Here is a 22,505-nt window from a genome sequence, read left to right as displayed (position 1 = left end):
CCCCCACACCAGCAACCAAACCACAAAAACTTTCTCAAGTAGAGCTTTGCTGCAGAGCTCTGCCTTTCACTGGTCTGTGGTTTCCCCTGAAGTACCACAGACTGCACATGGAGATGCCTGGAAGAGACCAAGCCACAGACTGAGTGGGAAAGGATATGTGGGCATCTTCTGCCACCACCCCACTGAGTGGAATTAAATCCCCACTGCCTACAGGTTTGTTCACTGCTCCACCAGCTCCCACCAGCACCCATGAAAAGCCACCTCACTCCCAGCCACTGCTGGGGGTCCTGTATAGGGAGGAGCTGGAAGGAAATGTTTACCAGAGGAGTGCCAGAACAGGTACTGGGAAAAGGAGTTAAACCGAGCAGGGAAGGAGTTAAATCAAAGGCTGGAACACTGCCACAGTGCTTGCTTTCATTTTCTGAGAAGGCATAGGCTTGGAGAAGCACTAGGAAGACAACTCCTGTGTCTGTCATACAAACATGAAGAATAAAAAAAAAGAAGGACATCTTTGAGACATGGTACCAATAACAATTTCATGCAGATTTGTGTCTTTTTGGTGATCTCACCATGGATCCTTCAGTGTCTGGCAAAGGATGACCCATTTTGAGTCATTCTTTTACTTTACATCTAAGCCTCTGAACGACTCAGGACTCCTGGAGGTGCCCATTTTTCTAGTTTAGGACTTTCTTAGCCTTCACTATAAGAGACCAGAGGAGGAGGCTGCTTATTGATATAGCTGCCTTCTCTTCTTGACCTGAAGATGGGTACAGCCCTTCTCCTGCCCAAACTTGAGTATGTTCCAAATAGATCTCTATTGTACTTATCTCTATACTTTGGTACCTGAGTGTGGGAAGCTTACTTTGGATGTGTTAATAGTCCTATAATACTTAGATGAGAGGCAATAAACATATACAAATTATTATATTTCCTCTGTTTGCATCCTACATTTACGTGGGAAGGATTTGCAAATATCCCATACATTTTTACGTTTTCCCCTTCCCTCACAGTGGTACCAGCTCTTGAATTCTCATGACCCTATACAGTCCCAAGATGTGAATTTTAATGATGAAATAGCCTAAAAACCTGGTCTCAGGCCTCTGCCAGCACCATCATTTAGCCCTTTTCAGGACATGTCTTTCACACCCTGGTGTCAGGTGCCAACATGATTGACACTGCTGGGAATGGTTTGCCTGCTGCTCCTGAATGCATTCTTGAGCTGCTGGTGCTGTAGACATCCAGACAGGAGGAACAGGGACACTTGAAGAGTGTCAAAGGGCCATCTGCCAAGCAAGGCACAATATGGTGACTACTGCCAAGCCGGCTGGGTCCTTGCTCTTCCAGCTGGTACAAAAGTTGCCAGGCAGCTTCCAGTCCAAGAATATTTAAGCATTTGAGGCTATAATTTATGCCATATGTTTCTCTGTTTTTACTACATAGCCGAAAATAATTTATTCAGATTTGCTAAATTACATTTTTAATGTTCCACAAACAGTTCATTGTGCAACTCAGTTTTGGCACTAACTAGAAAATGTGGTACTTTGCTCATTGTGTATATTACTATAATGATCTTTTTCATTTAATCTAAAATATTTGTAGCTCATCTTCTTGGATGTCACAACCAGCTCTAGGCTGCAATTTTGCTGCTGTCTACCAGTTAAATGACTATTACTTAAACATTTTATAAATAATTAGTGGATAACTAATTTTTTGCTCTATGACATTTACACTATTTTGTCTGAAAGAATTCCTCACACTCTTCTCTTTTTAGTGTGTATTGCACCGTAGCATGTTGATCATTGCCTTACTAAACAAGAACATCTAAGGACAGTTTCTCCTGAGAGATTCAGTGTCACTCAGTTTTTTAAAGAACAGAGACTGGCCCTCTTTCACAAATGAGACATTGCCAGCAAAGAAACAAATGGGAAGAGATCCTTGGACATATAGCTCAATGCTCAGAGATCTCTACCATCTGAGTGTAAAGAGAATTTCCTACTGTTAGCACTGGTATGGGGTTTCTAAGTTTTCTTTAATCCATAATCAGACTTCAGATGATAATTAGATATTTCCATACATACCTTTATTTCTAAGCCTTTCTTAGGGGAACAAAACCTACTTCAAAACCTATTTCAAAAGGTATCTACATAATTTATTTTTTATTTTATTCTGTATCTTTAAGTTTCATTCTATTCTCCCTAGCTATTTTTTTTTCAAGCTCAAAAATCAAATGTAAGTGAGCAAGGGCAGTTTTGTTTTCTGTTTGCATCAATTTCCAGGAATTGGTTTTCTCCATTAGAACTACCATGTGATCTCCTAAGATTCTATCTTTATTCCTTCTGGGAATAGAAACTCTTTTACTTTCTTTTCCTTTTCTACTATATACATCACATTGGCTAATAATTCCATGACAGATATATGGTCACTAATACTGACACGTTTAACAGTTGAACAGTCACAAATAAATAATTTCAGAAAACATATTTCATCTCCATCCCAGTAGAATATTATTTTCAAACTCCTTTTAAGACAAGAAAAAAAGAATAATTCTGGGTTATCTTTAGTTATTATATTTCAATTGAATTTAATCACATTCTTTATACTGATTTCCAAATGCCTCACTCTTTTTTCATCTGGAAAGGCAATTCCTTGAGACGTGTGAAATGTTTCAGGTGAGCTACAAAAGCCTGGAAGCAGACTTGCTGTGAATTCATCCTGCATTTGCAAATCATCAGCAAGTTGTCTGCAAACTTGTGTCACCAAGCAGGTGTTACTGGTGTTACTGGTGTTACTTTTGTCCTCCCTCGGGGATGTCCATGATTGTTCTGAGGTTTTTCCAGGGAAAATAAGGTTCACCACTTCGAGCCCACTCAAAGTCTTTTGTGGTTTTGGGACACCTGTGCCTTGTGCTGGAATGGAAACTTGATGCAAACCTTTTGTGTTTCTCCATGAAGCTTAAGTGTGTCACATTTTCTTCCAGATTAAACAGTACACTGGAGGTGGGCCAACCCCAGACCTTCTGGGGTCTGTATGCACAAGTAGAGGCATGACACTTGCAAAGTTACTTTAAAGCAAAAGTGATTTTGAAACTGTTAAAACTAGCAAGACATATCAAACTGTGACCTGAACGATCAAAGGTCCAAGTATATGTTCTCCTCTGCTGGCACAGGGTTATTAGCCCCAGCAGAAGGGTCAGGCTGAGGACAATAACGTCTGAAACCACCACAGCAAGATTTGGCTACAAACACTGAGCAAGAGATCTGACCTCCACAATGATGCTGGACAGCCATGAAAAAGTGGGGGGCAATAGGAAGAGCTAAATGTGTCTGTGGATAATGTGGGATATACTTAATGTATAGGAACATTTGACATTTCTCATAATGGCTTCTGAGCCTTCAGCCCTGCTTGCAGCATCAGTCACCATCCAGTATCACTAAGCTGTGGCAGCAGCTACCCCAGCACCTGTACTGTTCAGGTTACCTCAGCAGTCCCTGACATTTAATAATTATTTATCACTTGAAATAATCAAAATGCTATAATACTACTAAAATAAATGGTAAAACAGGATTATATTGTCTCTGCTATTCATATAATACTCTGTCTTTAAAACTTCTAACCCATCTGTTCAGACATCTTAGAGATTTGACAGAGAAGGTCTGACAAATCTTGCTGAGGCAGTTGAAAGTGATATCTCCATCAGTGCAGGAATCAGTCACAGATCTAAACATCTGGATGTCTAAATCAAAGCATCTAACCCCCTATTATCAACAAAGTTGAAGGACTTGATCCAATTGCTCAGACACAGGCACCAGCTGCCATTTGAGGTGTCCTAAGGGACCTATAGCTGCTGCCCTGAAGAGCACGAATGTCTCACAGGCCCTACTGCTCTCTGAGTAGTACCCATGGCCCTGGAGGTGTGTTTGATACCTAAGGCATCTCAAATGCCTGATGCCTTCATGTGAGCAGCTGAGTGAATCCCTAGCAAATTCACCAGAGGAGTCTGGAGAGCACTTTGGAAGAGTTAGGTGGGTTTGTCAACAAAGCTGTGACACGAGGAAGAAACAGGACACAGAGAGCAAGGATCAAATTGAGGAGCTTCATCTCCTTTCTCCTCCTCCCCCCCCCAGGCATCTGGGGGCTTTATATATAAGTTTGATGCCTCTTAAGTTGGTTAGCTGGGATGAAAGAAGCCACAGCTGTGAAGAGACACTGTAAATAGTGAACAGATTAGCAGCACCCAGCAATCCTGCAGTCTTGAGCTGTAGTGGATACCTCCCAACGGGCCAGTTAACTTGTGTGCAGGAATGTTTCCACATTGAATGGAAGGGCTTTTTTTGTGGATGGAATTCAAATTCAGAGCAATACCTCAGTTATTTTTGCAAGAAAGACAAGTCCTTAATATCTAAGATTTAATTTGAAGATTTAAAATTTAAAATTTTAAATCCATTTTAAAATTCCTCAGTGAAAGTAACATCTTTCTTTAGGTAAAATTCACATAAGCCTTTAATTGTCATTTTTTATATCTAACTAGTTTAGTTATATTTCATTATTTACATACTCTTCTCACTAGCAGCTTTATAGATGGTAAATTCAATCAGATACTTCTGCAAAACTCATGCTACTGAAAATAACTACTGCTCAGGAGAAACTTCTTTAAACCATGTATTTGCTTTAAATGTACCTAAATTGTGCTTTTATACTGAGTTACATTTGTGTTCTTGCTATGGAAATGTTCAAGGACTTCCTAAACACAGAGATATCAAGAGTCAGATTACAGTTGAGCCTCCCAGTTGTGCAGACCTCTTGTCTTTGAGAATAAGGAACATCATCAGGTCAAAGGAAACACAGGTTCTGAACACAGCAGTTCACAAAGTAACAGAATAATTTTATTTTGAAAATACTTTTATGATCATCGAGTCCAATCACTAATCTAATTTTACTGAGTCCAGTGCTAAACCATGTTCCTGTGTGCCATATCTACCTGTCCTTTAAATGCCTCCAGGGATGGTGATTCAACCACCTCTCTGGGCAGCCTGTTGCAGTGGTTTTTAACCCTTTCAGTGAAGAAGTTTCTTCTAATATCCATTCCAAATCTCTCTTGGTGCAACTTGAGGCTATTTCTTCTTCTCCTGTTGCTTGTTACTAGAGAGAAAAAAACCAAGCCCTGTGTCACTACAACCTCCTGCCAGGCAGAGTCATAAGGTGTCCACTCAGCCTCCATTTTTCTCCAGACTATACAACCTCAGCTCCCTCAGATGCTCCTTGTAAGACTTGTGCTCCAGACTCTTCACCAGCTTTGTTGCCTTTCTTTGAACATGCTCCAGCACTTCGATGCCATTCGTGTAGTGAGGGACCCAAAAGTGAGCACAGTATTTAAGGTTCAAAACCCATGCTAATGAGGGACTTCAGGACATGCTCTAGTGGGATGGTGATTTTTTTTTTTTTTTTTTGAGCTGATAGTTGTACCTGCTGATCTTAGAGGTCTTTTCTAATCGTGCCATTTCTGTGGTTCTGTGATTCTGTGAGGTGTGGCCTCACCAGTACTGAGTACAGGGGGACAATCCCTTACCCAGTCCTGCTGGCCGCACTGCTTCACAGTAAGGTCATGGTCCTGATCTGACATACGTGCAGGAAACTAGAACAACTGATCCTAACACACTAGTAATATTGATTAAGAACTGATCTTGCTAAGTTTCTGGACATGCTTTTTTCTGTTCTCCATAACTAAAGCTTCACTTTAGACATACCTGTCTGTTTCTGTTACGTCAAGGTTGCAATGATAAAGCAGCCATGCTGTTTTTTGTTAAATGCTAAGATGTGACATTTTAGTTATAGCTCTCTGAGCCAGTAAAAGATCCATGCAAACAGTGAGCTGCTTGATATAGATGGAACTTGCATCACATTTGAGCTGTACAGTTACTGAAAGTATTTCTCCAGACATTCCCCTTCCTTCTTAGATTGTTCTTGGCATTTCTCAAATATTAATGAATATTTATGAAGGCACTTATACATTAAATGAAAGCAGTGAGTAAGTCATCCATTTCTCTGGAAATAGTTGCCTTTTCTGAAAGCTTTGTTAGCTCTTTAACACAAATGCCCCTGAGGGACTAGAAAGATTGAGCAGTGTTGTTGAGTACATCCTATAGAACGCATATAAACCTTTAATCAGCAGAACCACAATGCACCAGTTGAAATAATCATCTGAAGAAACTGGGGGAGCATTGTGCTTCAGCCCACCCCAGAAAGCTGTTCTGTAACAGCTTTGCAAATGTGTTCTCAGCTACCAAACCTATGCTAAATCAGTTGCTGAATGGATTTATGGCAGCTAATAGATGACTCTTTTTTTTTTGATTAACAGATCTTCATAAATTCAGGGCAACATAGAGAAAATTCAGTGATTTATTGGTCCAATACAGCTTACTCTGAAAGAAAAAGGAGTTTCACATTTTACTTCAAAGGAAGAAAAGCTGGGCCATAAAACCATAAACAGTATAATAAACACTAGTAAAACATAATACTTATTAAAGCAGTATGAATCCTGCTACCACAAAGAGCACATTTACTAGCTTTCTTATTGTTTGTGAAACTTAATACTAATGAAAAAGAAATACGGCTGGTCACTGAGGTCACACCTGAGTACTGTGGAGAGTCAAACAATCTATTCAGAAATAATACTATGAAAAAACATCTGCATTAAGTGTTCATAGCATCAAACTGAATTTGCAAATAAATTAATAAAACTGTGACATATCTGCTTATTTATGCAAATAGATGAAGAGGGAATTCACCAGCATGCTTCTCAACAAAATGCAGGAGTGCATACTCAGTTCTAAGTTTTAATACTGGTGTACACTACAAAGCCATACATAAATCATAAATATACAGATAGTGTATAATGAAAATTAATGTCAATGGAGCTAGAAATAGGCCAAGACTGAAAAATCTGGTTTTCTGTTTCTGTTGGACTGAATACTTCATTAAGCTGTCTATCAGCAATAACTCACTTAACAATCCTAAAGTGGTTCTATAAATGACCATTTTTTTTTCAGGTTTTTGCATTAGTAGTCTGAGTTATTTATTGGTGCAGCATAGATCAATGGGAGACTATCAAAGCAAAGACTAAATGACGCGTAAGTTGAAGGTGTCCTGATTTAGCTCTGTAGGACACAAATCACATTCTTCTTTTAAAACCACTGGAGGCAGATCACACATGTTTGCAGTGCACTTTCCCAGTGAAGTCTGGTGTATCAACACTATTCTTTTGCTGTTTACAAGGAAATTGAGCAAAAGAAAATGATTTTCAGTTTCAGCCTCTAGCCAGCTGTACAATCAGACAATGAAACATGAGGCTAAGTGCAGAATAGCATCTTGTCTGATAGACAGTAAGTAATTAAGTAGTTTCTGTCCAGAAAAGGTTTTATGTTGTCCTTGGGCTTTGGACAATAAGATTTCTTTTCCTAAGCTGTCTTCCTATGAGGAAAAAAAAAACCAACCTAAAACTAAAAACCAACCAAAAACCAACATTCACTCTACTTGTATTTATTGTGAAAAAATAAGGCTCTCCCAGCTCTATAAAGCCATGAGCCTCCAGGTGTAGACTAGATAATGGATGTTTCATTTCATTTCCTTCTTTTCTACCTTCATTAAAGGAAACCCAGACATTGCCTTCAGCGATGCTGCTGCAGGATGTTGGCCTTGAAAGCATATGTCAAATTAGGCAAGTGTATTGTTCTTGTGTAATGCTTGAATTCAAACTGGAAGGACAGACTTTACTTTCCATTCCTTATAAATAAGATATAAATATCACATCTCTACACATTCCCAGCAAAGGTCTTTTAATGTATAAAGATAAAGCTGACCTGAATTCTTGGAGAGATAGGATTTCCTTTTATTTTCTATGTTTTATGTGACAGTGAGAATAAAACAAATAATATATTTAGAAGTTTATCACAGCATTTGCTGAAGGCTGGACATAAAAGATCTTTCATTCTGCATGAAGCAAAGGACTAATAAAAAACTCTCTGGGAAAAGGAACTTCCTGATATTAAAACTTGAATAAATGTAATTGAAATTCATTATGACCTTCTAATGCAGAGTCATTTGAGATATTTGAACATCCCAATCCTTGGAGTATCTTTGTGTCTCACTGCTTTTGTGCTCTGGATTTACTACCCTTTCTAAATAGGACACTGTTTATTTCCTCATTTTGCAGATCCAGAAATGCAGGTCCAATGTGACCTTTGCAGGTCACTGAAAATCTGGGACAGTGTACAAGATAGAACTCACTCATTCTGTGTTAAGCCTTCCTTGTTGAAAAAAAGTATGAAGAAAAGGTTAATAAGTTATCACTCATGAGATTGTACCAACATGGAAGAAAAATAGAGCCTTGAGGCTAAAATGCTGGTTGAGAGAATATGGAAAGTATTAGTGATGAAAAAAAATGGATGGAATGCTAAATTACCATGCAGGCTTTCATGTGGCATGATTGTGCCTCTACAAATTTGTGGAGGAGAAAAAAAAATTCAAGTTACGGTTACAGAAAAAAAAGATAAAATATTTATTCTATTGCAATTTGACCAAGAGGTGCAATTAAAACAGCTGAATCATTGGATTCACTGCAATACAAAAGCTGGAAAAACTCAGATTATAAATTCTCTTGTTTTGTGTTTTCCCTTGCTTTAATATAATGAACATCCTGTTCTATGCCTAATCCTACAAATGATGTACAATGAACCCTCTCTTACCAGAAATGCATTATTCAAATTAGGGTAATGTTCAGCTTTAAATGAGGTTTGTATAACAGAACCATCTGGCTTCCCCAGGGCCACAGAGCTCAGCAGGACTAAGGTGATTGGGACACACTGCTTCACTAGGAGTGATTTGTTCTTATTTTGCCCAGCTGAACTCCGTGGCCTTGCACAATCTCCAGGAATTTTGGTTCTGTTCAACTGTGGTCATCTCATAATTTCAGTAATGAATGCTTCAGAACTAGTCTGCATTACACATAGATATTACTCCTTATATGTGCTGAGTTGTTTTTTTTTTTTAGTTTGACACCTTATGACACCATAATTACACCTTAAGTGTATGTAGAATTGTGTAAGTAGAAATGGCATTTTATAATCTGAGCTTTCTTAAAATTCACTGCATTGATCATATTGTTTTGGGCAACACCAAAATACAAATAAATTGCCTGTGAGTATGCTGTATAAAGCAGAAAGAAGGGACATAAAGATTCCACGTCAGATTTCTTGTCCTTTATTGTCTTATTTAAGGAGGGAACTGAAAAAGAAAGGAGGGGACCCCTTGTAGCCAGATACCTCACTTCAGTAGGTAAGGCAGTCTGGATGGAAAACATAACTGAAACCAAAGGAAAGAAGTAGCAAAACAGATTTAAGAGTCTGCAAGCAGGGCAGTAGAAAAAGATGTGGGGGACTACAGCTAGGAACTGAAGACTCGGTGAAGAATAATCTACAGAGTGAAAATCATAGAGTATGTGACCATTTCCATTTTCAAAGTGATGATATTTTAAACCATTTTTTTACCCAGGCAGCACACAGTCCTGGGAGAGATCCAAGACATCTTGGACAAAATCAAGGAGGGAGCTGAAGGAGAGGAAGTGTTGAAGTTGGAAGTGGGTAATATATTCATTAGAGGCAACAGTAGTGAAGAAGACAAGCTGGGTACCTGAATAGTGAGAGGTGAGAAGCAAAGATTCTTCCAGATGAGGGGGATAAAGCAGCCAGAAATAACCAACTTGCCACATTGGTATAGTGGAAAGGAAGAAGTGAAGCCAGCAGGATGGTAGAAATGAGACAAAAGACAGAGGAACACTGTTTCATGGCAAAATAATGAAAGAAGATGATTCAGGAAGGAGCTCTGGAGAGCCAAATGTTTTACTGCCAAGCTTGACCTTGGACACACCTGTAAGGACAGCAACAGATTCTAGCTGAAGACTGGAAACTGTTACATATGTGAAGGTGGAAAAGCCAGTGACATGTTTATCATCACGGTAAACTAAATTCTTCAGAAAAAGATTAGGATTGTTGGAGAGTTTGAGGAAAAAAGAATACGTGAGCCATAGCAAACCACAAGTCAGGAATAAAACCCATCCATCTGAAGACAGAAAGAACAGTCAGAAGAAATGACCACAGCGTTTCAAATCTGCAAAACCATTCTTCTTTTTTTTTTTTTTTTTTTTTTTTTTTGTTTTGTTTGTTTGTTTGTTTGTTTGTTTGGTTTTTTGTTTTTTGTTTTTGTTTTTTTTGTTTTTTTTGTTTTTAGTTATCTGAAATGACAGTTACTAGATTTTTAGTCTTTGTGTGTCTGGAATGATCAAGATTGTTCTTTTTGTTGCAGTGAATCTTATGGAGTGAAACTTGAATGTATAAAATGTTAAAATGTTGCTTGCTCAGGATGACTCATTAACACTACAGAATAAATAAGCAGATAACATCTCTAATTTGATTCAAAGCCCTTGAATATACTTCATCCATAAACTCTGACTTCAGTGAGTATAAACAACTTTCAGCAAGTGTCCCCATAGGACTGATATTAATTCACAACCAAAAGCTGTTATAGCTCCTACACATGGGAAGCATTTTTTCTTTTTTAACCTGACCATGAGCTATACTTTAATTTTTAATCCATGAATTACCCATGCCTAAATTGAGAAATATTTTAAAGTACTAATTTAAATCTTAGGTAGCATTAACACCAGCTTCATGTTTCTTTCTGCTTTCTTCATAATGCCACTATAGCTAGTGGATTTACTGATGAGAAGCATCAGAAAATATGGTAATTGTAGAGGACTAGTAAAAGTATTCACAAAAAGTAAATTATGAAACTGCAATTCCAAATATCAATGAGCATCATCTCATGTAATCTCTAAATCCATCCCAAAAGACTTGTTTCTTTAAAATATATCCATAGTATTAGGCATAGTTTTAAGAACTTTGTTGGATGAAGGTCTTAAATCCTTTCTGAAGATAAACTGCCCTGGAACCTCTCCAAGAAACTAGATGACCAAAGCATGCTTTTAGAGTTCTCTTTTCTTTATCCTCTCAGTCACTTTTGTATTTGAGTGGAGAGCATAGGCTGTGTATTGGGAGGGGCGGTGAGATAACATGATAGCAGGGACTTGCTTGGGAGAGATGGGAGTGAATAAAAGGTAAGGACTGAGAACAGGGAGTTATATTTTTTCACAACAGATGTTATGTCATGAGTCTATACTTGTCCTCATCACTTTGTGTGCTGCCTTTTTCCCCCACCAGACATTTGTCTTTGTGTGTGTTGTATGCTTCCTGGGCAAATTCACTACCTTTCCCTCTGTCTGGAAAGAAACATAACATCTCTTTGGCACTGGAGCAAGCTCTATAATGAAGAACGTGATTATAACTGATGAAGGATAAGAATTTATCTTTCAACTTTGCAAATTATTTACTATGATTCAGAGACATAAAGTCCTTTGGACCAAGGCTTTCTCTCTGAATCTGCAGGAAGAGTTACCATATATTGTTGATATGACTAAAATTCAGGGTTGGGAGAAAGCTGGAGCCAAGATTTTGAAGCACTAAGCAACTGCCCTAAAGCCAAATCCTTTAAAATGTCACAGGCCAGACATCTAGAACTGAATTTTCATCAGTTCTTTAAGTTATTTTATGTTTATCAATAATAATGATGATAGAAGTTGTAATAGTGTCTAATCTTTATATACTGATTATCAGCATTAAATTTTGTCCAAAAGTTTTTTTTTCCAAACGAATAATCATTGCTAGAGAAAAATCTGAGTTTTTCAAATGAATTTTTCGAAAGCAGATGCAGTTTGTATAACACTTCAGGTGATGGTTCCTATTTCTTTGAATGTTTGAGCAGTTACAGTTGTTTCTGATGATGTGTGTTACAAATGTAGAAGCAATGTTGCTACAATATTAAGTTAAAGAAGCTGCACTAGGACTGTAGTGATAATAGGGATGTAAGAGCAGATATCCAAAATTATGACAGTAAGAAGCCCTGACAAGTGGTGAATACCTTATCCTTAGCTTTCTTGAGTCCAGCAAGGCCATGGGCAAAGACAACATTCACGTGTTAGTAAGGTATGTTGGAAGGATACCCATAAAGCAGTGGAATGTCTACTAGCTTCCTCTTAATACTATATGGTGCACAGCAAGTTTTCTGAAAATATCACTCATCCCATGCACTTGATCTCTTTAACATTTTTCATAATCTTGACAGAAGGTGGGTTAATAATTCAGTATACTCTGTTTAATTCCCTGGCACATTTTGTTCCTCACCCAAAACTAATCTTCAGTAAGACAGATTTAGGAATTCATCCATTGTGTTCAAATTAGTGTCAAAGCACTTGTGGGATCAGATCCACTAAATAAGGTGAAAGAAAACACCTTTTCAACAAATACAACACACTCCAACTCAAGGTGTGCAGAACTGGTGGAAGCTTATTTCATGAAGTAAGAGACATAGACTGTCAACAGACTGTGTAACAGAGAAAATTTTTCTTTTCAGGATCTTCCCTACAGTCTTTAAAGAAATGCTGAAAGATGACATTTACAATGTATCTGACAACTGTCATCAGGAAATCTGTTTTCTCCTCATATCCTTAAGTTATTGGAATGACTTGACCCCCAAGTGAAATTGAAAGATATTTTCCTTTATCCTGTAACATTTCCAGATGGCTGGAATCTAGACTGACAACTTCTGCCAGCATTTAACAGCCAAGGATTTACACAGCATCAAGTAAACTGTTGTTCTGACTCCAAGCTTGCCTATGTGATTTTGCAAGGTCCATAATAATGGAAGCAGTGGATTTCTGCTGGGATAACTTTGACAGCATGCAGAAAAGCCTTTCTTATGGCCCATATTGTGAGTCTCATTCACTGTTTTAGTGTCTTGTTCTAGCAGGCTCCCAGTCAGTGCCTTTTTTGTAGCTTTTCTATCAGGATCTCTGAGAGTTATGCGGACTTGTATCCAAAAAGGTGTTCAACATTAGCAGCTTTTCATTGCTGGATGGAAATTGAATTTCTGTCAATATGAGCTGTATTCATCTATTTTAATTATGGTGATGATTTTCACACAAATAGGACATAAATATTAAGTTTTAGAGTAAATACCAGATTCCTGAAGAATCAAAAGAAAACTCTCAGAACATAACTTATTCACTGCTATGTATCTGGCAAAAAAAAAAAAAAAAAAAACCCAAACAAAAAAAAAACCTGTTCTACACTTACATCAACTATGCCACACTTATTATTAGTAGAAAAAAATGTTGCTATATAGTTTTCCCTCCCTCACTTGAACATTTTCAAAATGATACCTATATAGAATGCAGTTTTCAAGCAGGACTGAGAGGCCCAGGTCCCCTTCTCCTTTCTGTGTGAAAAATATTTCACTCCTGACACCCTTCATAAGCAAAGAATGAAAGCAAAAATAAAAAACAGTAAAAGCCATAATGAGTTTTTTGAAGTGCATCTTCAAGTATTGGTCTTTCTATAGCATTGTCCCCACAGTAGGTTTGAACCAAGTGTTGATTGATTTATCTTCCCTTTGCCTTGCAAACTGGGTGATGTTAGCACCCGTGGAATGTATGATGTGCTACAGTGATGTCTGTATATCATATGACTGTGTTATGACCTTTTCTTTCTCCTGGTGACTTCTTAAACTGAATTTCAAACATTACAAATTATTTTAAATAAGCCCATGTATATCTCCCCTGTATGTTCCAGAATTTATCAGGCATGAGATTAAAACATTGACTTATTCCCTACTGGTGAAAAAGTAGGAGCCTCAAAGAATAATAGTAAGCCATCTGTCAGAAAACAAATTGAGAGAGTGTCAGGTTTATGGCAAGGGCAGACATTGATTCAAGAGAACAAAACCTCTTTGTAGTGGAGAGATAAGGGGTATGGAAACGGGGGTCTTCTTTCCTTCTCTGACACCCTGTCAATGCCTGTGTCTTAATTACTGTGTCCTAATTCCTGAGCATGTTTTGGAATAAAGTTATCTCCACTGCCCAAGGCTGGCAAGTGGAGGGCTGTGGAAGGGGTGAGGCAGGCAGGACTCAGTGGCTGGGAGGACCCTGGAAGCCCAGCTAAAGCCAGAGGTGTCTGTGTCACTCTCTTCCCTGCTTTCTACCACCCCCTCTTTGCCATTTGTGCCGTTTGTGTTCCTGTGTCACTGCCTGGGAACTTTCTGATGGGTTTCTTTGCCAATGGAGGTGCTTGAGCTGGAGGAAGAGCTGGAGAGGACATGCTGACCATGGTCAGGATAACATCAGTGGAGGGATCTGGGCATTTCCTTCACCCCAGTGCCTGAAGCTGCTCTCAGATGTCATAATTGCTAATGATCATATGTGATGGAACATCCTGGGGAACACAGCAGAAATTCCTACTTTATAATTTTCTGAAGAGGCTCAAACATGAAACAGGAATGGACATCTGTGTTGTCTCCACAGTAAAATCTTCCCATCATGCATGGGGGACTGAGAGAATCTCAAAAAAACACCTGAAAACCCACAAAGTGGCAATTTCTCCAGGACCAGGCAGACCTTTATATACCTGGAGGTCTGTGTTTCAGCTCCCCATCCTGCTCCTGTGTGCTGAGTCTAATGAGAGCCCAGGCTCAAGGTGCCAGATGGGCTGTGTCAGCCTCACAGAGAGGGGCACCAAACCAAGGAGGAGGATCTTTACTACAACACTTCCATGGCTTGAAAGGTACAGAGGGGGATGTTTTCCTGGAAGGGTAGGGGCATTTTTCACTGTGCCATTCTACAGATGACTGCCACCACCAACAGCATTTGTGAAGCTGCCCAAACTGTTAGGTAAATAATTCACCAGAAACTGAAAAAGGGAAGCCAATAATTGCTTTGATTTATGCAAAGGCAGCAAGGCTGGTTTTTTCGAAGCTGTGAGCCAAAGTGATTAAAAGTCCATCAGTGACTGACTATACCATACAGTAAAATGTGGGGGTATTTCCATGGAGCCCCATAAATCTCAGAGCTGGAAGGGGAGCAGGGGTGGGGTGTGAGTTCACCTCGGTGGCGTGCGTCAGCCCCGCAGGAGCCGGCGAGAGCTCCCACCCCCGGGCTTCACAGAGCTTTTATTGCTCACCAAGGGCCAAACCTCACTTCCCTTACAGTCAGTGGGAGTTTTGCCATCGCCTTTCTTGAAACAAGGCTTGACACGAGCAGAGCAAACAATGGGAAAACAGGAGCCAAGCCCTGGGCTGCAAAGCCCATGGCAAGTTTCCATGGCTTTAACTGGCATCCAGTGTTGGGCTCTGAAAAGAATAACTTCCACTGTACCTGTTCTTCATATGCAAAACAAAACTTTTATACTTCCAAACATATATATAAAAGAATATTATTTATAGTCATATATGTATGCATGTACTTTCTTTGCTCCTTGTAGTGAAGATAAAATTTGTGAGCTAGTACTGTAAACAGTGCCTTCAGATTTTCTGAAATCTAATGCCTATCCCAAATGTCAAATCTTTATTTTCTTCTGGTTTAAGTGGAGTGCATAATTTCATGACTATTCTGTCTGCTTCAAAGAGCTTGTGTTTGACAAAAAAAAAAAAAAAAAAAAAAAAAGGAAAAAAGCAGAAAAAGAATAAAGAAAATAAGATAAAAGAATGCAAAAATACAGAAATATGCTGTTGCCAAGTGTTCCCTGAGTCTCAGATGTGAGAAATTTTTAAGGTCTTTCAATAACTATGGTCCTCAAGTTTTATCTGAAATGAACTAAACATACTCTGTAAAACAGGAAGAACAGGAAAGCTGTTTTACAATTTATATTGCAACTGCTAATGTTCTATTTTCTAAAAGTTTAAATGCACTCAGTTCTTGAAGTGTGTATAGTATGCATAGATATGAATATGCATTTCAGGAAAGTAAAGGTAGATTGTAGTGTCTCTAAGACTTCATGCTTCAATTTAGGATCCACAGCGAAAATGGAGTTACTGCACACAGTAGCATCCCACTTTTAATAAAGTGGTAAGTGATAACATGTCTTTGTGGGCAGGAAAATCTTGCTGGAGAGTTACTCTGTTACAATGGCTTTCTTATATTTTAATGGAAACTAACAGAAAAGTCTACAGGAAACTAATTTACACTTTGATTAGAAATTCAAATTGAGGTTAGGGACAAATGCACCTACGTCTAACAGTCTGCTATCATCTTTTGAGTACTGCCTAAGCCTGGTCCCCCTGTACACAAGCATCATTTAAGTGTGGCTGCAGTACAAGCCAACATTACCCTTTGTAGTTCATGTGCCTGGCCAGATGCAGGAGCTCAGCTCCGATGCCAGGTGCTTCTGGGTGAGGGCCCCACCACCCCATGGGCAGCACTGGGGACATCTAATAGGATGCTCCCTGCTCCCAGCTGCCTCCTGCCAGCTGTCAAGCTGGTAACCCAGGCCATTCAGAGAGGATAGCAAGATTATTCACTGGCTTAGGCAAATCTGCCCTGCACAGCCTGCACCTCAGCTGATTCTGAAAGCATGGCTTTCAGGTTATGAATGTTATGGCAGCCTCCATCTACTTTCTTTATACAGTTCTGCCAAAACGTTGGCATTACTTCATAGCTAACCTTTTTTAGGTTTGCATTTTTTTTTAGCAAGCACCTCATTGTTTGCTAGAGCATTTATTATATTTTGAAGTCAGGTCAGAGAGCATGCCAGGCCTCTTTGCAGAAGGCCTGCACGCTTTGGACCTGAGGTCATGAAGCTATTTGCACTTCCAAAAACTGGTTGCATCAAGCTGTGTTGCAACACTGTGAAACATGTCACGTAAGGCTTTTTTTTTTTTTTTTTTTTTTTTCATTCTGTCCTCAATTTCTCTCTTCGGTCCTTCCCTACCTCTCCTAGAGAGCAGTAAGTCATTTGGCAAGGTTTGAAATCATCTTCAATCTTTTGCTTCTGGGATTTATGAAGAAATCCTTCTTCTGCCTAGAGTCAGACAGTGAGTTTTATTTACTGTGATCCTGAGGTTTGTCTCAGGACACTCAGCCTTCATAACACTCCTGACCTTACAAACACAACCTTACCTCAGGTAGCAAAACACTTGACCCACTTTTCTGGGCAGCACAATAGCAGATGTAACTCTTGTGCCTTTGGGTACCTTATTCCATCTCTAATTAATGCCAGTTATTGCCCTCTGGTCATATAGTTATTCTACTGAAAGCCTAGGAATACCTGCTAATTAAAAGAAGGAACAATGACAGCGCAATCCCCTGTGCCCAGAATACTACCAGTAGTAGTGAGTGCATCTTTGCTACTCCTTCTGGTGGTGTTTAAGAAGACTACTTATGGGTCATGGCATTTCAAACTATGGGAAAGAGAAAGAAAATTCTCTAGTGTTGAATCATCGGATCTGGAAACACAACTAATGTCCAGTTTACGTGAACTGCATTCATAAAACTGAATTACACACTGTATAAAGAGACACTCATCCAGTATAGGATGGTAGAACTGGATAAATGAAGCAAGGAAATGGAAAGCTGAAACCTGGAGGAAAAGAAATGGCACATTTTTTTGTTTCTGTCTGGTTTCATTTTTTGTAACAGAAATGAACACAAGACCTTTATCTAAGATGACTGTCTCAGAGACTAATTTGCCAGAGGGTTTGGCTGATGACATAGACATTGCCCACACAACAGTTCCCACTGAAGACAAATGTTGAACTGGGTGAAAATCGTCCCTCGGTCGCACAAGACACTGTACCTGCTGGGTGATTTGTAAATGCATGGGTAACCAAAGGGGTTAGCACTGAATACAAACCATGATAAATCAGCTGCTGGTAAACGTAGGTGTCCTCTGCTGCTCCTTTCCTCTTATAGCGAAATATAATCACGAATCCTACCCTCTTCAAAGAAAGCATAATAATGAATCCATCTTTCTTTCTTTTTCCTCTCTCTTAATTTGCATAAAACATACATGCATCTCATTTTTCTATACTGCAGAGTACCATGCTGGATACCACTAAACACAATGGAGCATTCATACAGACTGCCTAACACTTCCATGGGATCCATTCTTCTGGAAACACTTCCCTGCACTCCCTGCCCAGGAAGGTGACAATTTACTACACAAAGAACAAAGGTGTCATGAATGATCATCTGTATATATCATCCAGGAGAAAAAGTGTTTCCCATGATCTGATTGCCTCAGTTTAGCAAGGGCCTCTTTTTTACAGCACCTCTTCTGTACTGCCATCTAATTATGCTCAGAGATTATGTCCTGATACTACAATCTCAAACCCCATCAGACACACCTAGAATTTGATTCTGCTGAGTTTCCTGTCATAACCACATCTAACCAATCATTCAGCTTTCCATTAAACCACTGAGATATGAGAAACCAAATGGGATTTGGAAACCTGAATGTGTGTCTAGATCTGAGCCAAGTACCTTTCAGTATTGCAATTAGTAACACAACTGACATCTGTCCTCAGCAGAAGGCACCAGCATAGAGCAATTTTCTGAATGGTGGACTAAATTAGCAGTACCTGTCAGGGTTTCTCTCCATCACATTCCTGTTGCTGGTAACAAGTATATCAAGGCAAAAGGACATGAAGCCTAATTCTTCTTTGAAAGTATATAGAAAAGCCAGCAAAAAGAAAGATCAAATATACCAAACAGCTGATACAGTGAACATCTGTATAGATAAGGATTCTATAATCTTGAAAAAAAGAATAATAAAACGGGACATGACAGATGACTGTGAAATCATAAGCAGACTGGAAAAAGTGAAGAGAAAGAGGTGAAATAAGGAATGACTCCTCACTATTACTCCCAGTAGAAGATTGAGAAGGAGGGCATCAACTGCTGATAACAGGTCATAGATTTAAAAGAAACATGAGCAGGTACTATGTTTTTGAACAGTATGCTGTCAAACTGGGAAACCTCCTGCCACAAGGCATTATGGTATACATAAGGTCAAGACACAGCTGGACACGTGTGGAAGAAATGCAACCATCACCGGTGGCCCAGGCAGTCTTGTACTTGCCAGCCACTGGAAATGGAAGTTCATACCAAGGAGGTACCACTGCATCCCTGCTCCATTTGGACACACCTCCACACAGTAGTATTGTAGACAGAGCATTGAGATACATGGACATTTTTTATATTTGGTGTGGTAAAGCTGTTCTATTCTCATATTATGAATGTATGAAAATCACCAGAAACATCAGGGGGAACTTCCTAATCTCATTATAAAATGAAACTTTGTGTATTTTTAGCCCTCTTTTCTCTTTCCAAAGCGTCTGCTCAAAGCTATTACCACAATTTCTTTCTCCAGCAGACTTTTGCAGATTTTCAACATTGTGGAGTCTCTCTGTGCAAAACTTTTGCCCTTTTCTTTATGAATAGGTCATTAATGTTTACAAAAAGCTGTAAAAGACATCTTTTCAAGGGCCAAATCTGCCTACTTTCTAATTTCTGGGGTGCAAAGCTATGAGTGGTCTGTTGTGGAAAACAGCTTACAAAGGCTTTCCGAATGCAAATGCAATAAAGTAAATTTGTCCCTTATTTGTTGATGAGGACAGAGGAACAATACAAATTTACAATTTTAAAAATTAAAATGGTTTGTGTGAAATTTTTTATGGCCAGGGTAGCTTCCAGAGGGAAATTGGAGCCAAAGAGGAATTTTAAAACATAATATAACTAAATCAAGGAAACAAAAAAGTTCCTTTTCACTTACACAGAAGCCTTGTTGAAAGAGAAATACTTGTGGGACATGAGGAATGAAAAATGTCAGCATGCAACTGCCCAGGCTTGCCCGATTTGTAGCTCCCACCTCATGGCAATTGCTAGGAGTGTTGTAAAAGAGCTTCTTTGTCTCTGGAGAAAGTATTGCTTTCAAAGACAAGAAAAATCCACAAGCAACCTCTCACTTTGACACACAGGTCATGACATTAAAAGAATAATGTGAAAAATCACAAACCACCGGCTTCAGTTAGGAGAGCAAATGGCTTAGCAGGAGGGAGGGAGTGCTATTTAACTTATGATCTGCTAACTCTCTGTTTACCTGTATCTAGTTTCCTTAAAAAAAAAACAACAAACAAACAAAAAAAACAACAAAAAACACCAAACCGAGACCAACCAACCAGCAAAAAAAAAAAAAAGCAAAACAAAACCCAAAATCAGGCACCTACTGAAGTCCTTCAGAACGACCCAGAAGAGACAAAATCCTTTAGATGAGTCAACAATGTCAACAGTTTGCAAAGAGAGAGGCTAGAAAAACATTACTTTTAAAAAGAGGTGGGATTATTTTGCCATCCCCACTAAGGTCTGTAAAAGCAACCTTTCATTGCTGCAGAGACATGCCAGCATCACAAGCCCATGCTGCAGCAATCCAGACACTGGAATGAGCACATTTCCTGGCGGGAACTTTGGTAAGTTGGAGCTCGTGGAGCAACGCTGCCAAAGGGATGTGGGGAGAGGCAAGAGGGCACAGAGCCAGCAGAGCTGGCACACAGTTCCACCTCTGACGTGCAAAGAGCTGACAGGTTTATGAATTTCGTCATTTTGCCAGAATCAATCTCAGCAACCAGTTTTGCTTAAAATGCTTAGAAAATCATGGTTCTGGCAAGAGGAAACAGTACAGTATTTCCTTGCCCAGGGCTAAGAGTCAGAAATCTATCTCAACAGGCACATTCTTTAGTAAGGTGCATCCCTTCCCTCTGCAGATACTGGAGATATTAGCAATAATATCTGTCCCTTTTACTACTCTGCAGCTGGAGAAAATTGCTGAAAAGCAGGGGCAGCAGCTTTACTCTATAAGAAACTGAAGGGGGGAAGAAGGAGAAGGGCCCTTTATTCAACAAAGCTTCATATAGAGAACAGAAATTAATTTTTAAGGAAAAGGGGAAGTTGTTTTTGTTTTGTTTTGTTTTAAAGTCTGGAATTTCTGAACTTCTTGAACTTCTTTCTTCTGAATTTCCAGACTTCTTGGAAGTCTGAATTTCTCAGCTTAGCTTATAAACTGAGTCTGAGACTCACGCTCATGAGCAAATGCACAAGTGTAAGTGTACAGATACCGTTAAAATCCACCCTCAACTGCACTTCTCATTGGAACTCCCCTGTCAGGTCTCCAGCAGTTTTGGAAACTCTGGCTGCTCTTTGAGTGACTGCAATGTAAAACAATCATGAAGATATCTTTGGAGTGTTGAGCAACTGGGTATTTCCAGAGCAGAAACCCCAAATGCAGCCAGCCTACAAAGTTTTAGTAAATTCTCAAGTTCTGACAAGAAAAGCAGAAAGCATGACATTGTCTGAAGAGTTGCCAGAAGGAACACTTGAAAAGCAGTCCTTTGGAGATATTTTTGGAATAGCAGTAGCATATGTGAGTGACAAAACTCGAAGTTTTTATTACTGATAATATTACTGTTGTTAATGTTGTCACTGTTATGATTTGTAAGACTGAAATTCAAGTCCTGGCAGGTAGCCTGGCAGGGCCATGAAACCACTTAGACCTTGAGCCCTTTGAGGGGCACAATTGGAGGGCTGCACTAAGCACACCAGATGGTACCACATGCAGCCAGATCTCCCATAATGAGCTTCAGCCTATGGATGAATCAGCCTGGTCTGAATTAATTTTCCCAGATGCAGATCTGAATGACACAGGAAAAAATAAATAAATAAAAAAAAAAAAAAATAGGTCCCACTGTTCCCCCAGTATCTGACGGAGCCAATGCCAGCTGGCTCCTAGATGGACCCCTTGCTGGCCAAGGCTGAGCCCATCAGTGACAGTGGCGGTGCCTCTGTGATAGCACAGTTAAGAAGGGGAAATGATTCTGCACAACAGCTACTGCAGACAGAGAGAGGAGTGAGATTATGTGGGAAACACATTCTCTGCAGACACCAAGGTCAGTGATGAAGGAGGGGGGGAGGTTCTCTGGGTATTGGAGCAAGGATTCCCCTGCAGCCCATGGTGAAGACCACAGTGGTGCCGGCTGTCCCCACAGATCTCATGGAGTTCCATGGTGGAGCAGATATCCACTTGCAACCCATGCAGGACCCCAAGCCAGTGCAGCTGGATGGTAAAAGAAGACTGTGACCCTGTGGGAAGCCTGTGCTGGGGAAGGCTCCTGGCAGGAGCTGTGGGCCTGAGGAAAGAGGAGCCCACACTGGAGCAGCCCAGAAAAAGGACTCCCTATGGAAAAAAAGATGTGGAGGACTGTCTTCCATGGGAGGCATCCCATGCTTGGGTAGAGGAAGATTCTGACTGGTGCTCCATTGAGGAAGAAAGAATATCAGAGACAACATGTGGTGAACAGACCATGACCCCCATTCCTCATCCCCCTGTGCCACTGGGTAGACAGGAAGTAGAGAAATTGAGAGTGAAGTTGAGCCTGGGAAGAAGGAGGTGTGGCAGGAAGGTGTTTTAAGATTTAGATTTTTTTCCTCATTTTCCTATTTTGATTGGTTATAAAATTAAACTAATTTCCCTAAGTCAAGACTATTTTGCCCATGATAGTAACTGGCAGATGATCTCTCT

The sequence above is a fragment of the Calypte anna genome, chromosome 2 (assembly GCF_003957555.1).
Source record: "Calypte anna isolate BGI_N300 chromosome 2, bCalAnn1_v1.p, whole genome shotgun sequence".
Classification (NCBI taxonomy): Eukaryota; Metazoa; Chordata; class Aves; order Apodiformes; family Trochilidae; genus Calypte; species Calypte anna.
Note: the sequence above shows the minus strand (reverse complement) of the source record.